Source organism: Sminthopsis crassicaudata, chromosome 2, assembly GCF_048593235.1.
Source record: "Sminthopsis crassicaudata isolate SCR6 chromosome 2, ASM4859323v1, whole genome shotgun sequence".
Classification (NCBI taxonomy): Eukaryota; Metazoa; Chordata; class Mammalia; order Dasyuromorphia; family Dasyuridae; genus Sminthopsis; species Sminthopsis crassicaudata.
In genome coordinates this window covers 304960325-304963063 of record NC_133618.1, presented here as the reverse complement: position 1 = coordinate 304963063, position 2739 = coordinate 304960325, and the positions used below count along the sequence as shown (strand labels likewise).

At 35.7% G+C, this 2739-nt stretch overlaps 1 pseudogene; it reads right to left on the bottom strand.

Moving 5' to 3' along the window:
* Positions 1–975: 975 nt before the first annotated feature.
* On the bottom strand, positions 976–1712 carry LOC141552814 (RAD9, HUS1, RAD1-interacting nuclear orphan protein 1-like; annotated as a pseudogene).
* Positions 1713–2739: the final 1027 nt, after the last annotated feature.

Sequence of the window (2739 nt, the reverse complement as noted above, 5' to 3'; positions counted from 1 at the left end):
TTTTTAAAGGATTAGAAATTTCCTAGTCTCCAAATTATCCTAAATATTTCTCTTTAAACCTAAATATTTTTCTTTTACCCTCAGCATAACAAAAACTAGTGCTCAGAATCTAATTGGTTAATTTTGTCAACAGAATGTAGAAAAGACATATACACATATATATATATATGTATATATATATATATACATATATATATATGTGTGTGTGTGTGTGTGTGTGTGTGTGTGTGTGTGTGTGTGCGTTTGTGTGTATATATAGGAAAGAAAAATTAATACAGAGTAAAAATTCTGGTTTCTAAATCTGATTCTGATGCTTGTTACCTTTTTTTCCTGTATTTATTTGTAAACATTTTTAATATTTTCTAAGTTTTCTTTCTGCTCTCAAATGCTTGAGATTTCTCAAATGCTTCAAATTTCTTGAAAATATTGTATGACCATTTTCCTCTTTAAATACTATGACTCATTTTCAAACTGGATAAATAGAAAAAAATATGTATATGTGTGTGTGTGTGTGTGTATATATATATATATATATATATATATATATGTATGTATGTATAAAATGATCTGTATGGGGCAGCTAGGTGGTGCAATGAATAGAGCACCGGCCCTGAAATCAAGAGGACGTGAATTAAAATCTGGTCTCACTTAATACTTCCTAGCTATAACTAGCTATTTTACTCATTTAACCCCAATTGCCTCAGCAAAAAAAGAAAAAAAAAAAAAAAAAAAAAGAAAAGAGAGAAAAGGTGATCTTTGGATGCTATGCTACTAATTAGCTATACCAAAAAAAATATCTTAGGAAACTTCAGCTTTTGTTTACATAATGATTTTAGGACTTATGATACTCTATTAAATCAATCTGAAGGACCACAAGAATCCTAAATGATCCTTGCTACTATTGATTTGAGTATTTTAGAAGCCGGAAATTAGATTTAGCAACACTATAAAAACCATCCACAGGGAAATGAAAATTCATGTCTTCATAAGACACTGGTTCATGTTCAATTTCCCCTTCTCTCTGAAGTAAATAAGAAGTTGATATCTTCTCCAAGTTACCTTTAGTCCATATTTCCCTTCTAGTGTGAATGCAACTCACACAGGCCCAGGGTCTGGGCTCTGGGAGGATCCATTAGGAGGGAACTGCTTCTTCTCACATGCAGCTGATTTATGGTCTGTAGGGATATGCCCACTATCTCTCACAGGGGGCTGTTCTAGGGTCAGGTTATCAAGTGAGAACTATCTAACCTGAATTTTGAAGGACATGAGAGGATAATTCCCCACAGCTTGGAAGACTGAATACAGGGATCAAGGGCATTCTTGATGTGTCCTTTTGGGCACTACAGAGGACACCCCAAAAGTAAGACATTGCCCAAAGCATTTACACCAGAATACATCAAACTTCTAAAAGGACGAAGGTAGAAATCTATTCTTGATTGCTTTTTGACTTAACCCTGTTGAGAGATTCCTAAGATTGTGAGGCACCTGATGTTGTTTTGGTAGACTGGCAACCAGCTTCCTGTATTCTCAAACTGAGTAGACATCCAAGAAGTGATGGTCTTGTAGTCTATTGGTTTGACCAGCCCATGTCGTGCAGGCTGTAGAGCCGCTCTTCTCGGAATACCAGTTGTGATTTCTGAGACTAGATTTAGCATTTCTTCCTGGAAAGGAATATTAATAATCCAGAAGGAAAAGACAGTAAATATCCTCATGTTGCCTAAGCTAAGACTCTGAGGAAACAGTCAATGATCCTTACCTATGCACTAGATGGATGCAGTGCCTTCTGTGAAGAAAGCATCTGGAAAACTAGAGCAGGAAAAGAATGGGATCTCAGAGAGTGGGATTCAGACATCTGATGCTACCTGCCCTTTTCCCTGCCACTTCTGCTTGCCTGGGAAATCCTCCCAGCCTCTTCCTAGCTTCCTGGTTTAGCTGTAGCTAGCATCCTCTCATGTCTGTGCCCCTTTGTCCTCCTTTCTCATCTCTATTTGCTATATTTTTAATGTTGAACTTGGATTTCTTTTTTGCAAAATGTGAGTATTATTGGGATAGATGCTTGGCAAGATCTTCCCTATCTCCAAATGTTATGTTTCACTTCCTTTTAAGATAGAGTTCTGACATGTATGTGCAAGAATGTTTGTGACAACCCTCTTTGTAGTGGCCAGAAACTGGAAATTGAATGGATGCCCATCATTTGGAGAATGGTTGGGTAAATTGTGGTATATGAATATTATGGAATGTTATTGTTCTGTAAGAAATGTAAGAAATGGCAGAATGATTTCAGAAAGGCCTGGAGAAACTTACATGAACTGATGCTGAGTGAAATGAGCAGGACCAGGAGATCATTATATATAGTGATCAAAAACAATACTATATGATGATCAATTCTGATGGATGCGTCTTTCTTCAACAATAAGATGAACCAAATCAGTTCCATTTGTTCAATAATGAATAGAACCAGCTATACCCAATGAAAGAACTCTGGGAAATGAGTGTGAACCTACATAACATTTCCAATCCCTCTATTTTTGTGCATCTGCATTTTTTATTTCCTTCATAGGTTAAATGTATATTATTTCAAAGTCAGATTCTTCTTGTTCAGCAAAATAACTGTATGTATATGTATGTGTATACACACACATATAGTATTTAACATATACTTTAACATATTTAACAGATATTGATCTACCTGCCATTTGTAGGAGGGGGTGAGGGAGAAATGGGGAAAATTGGAATAAA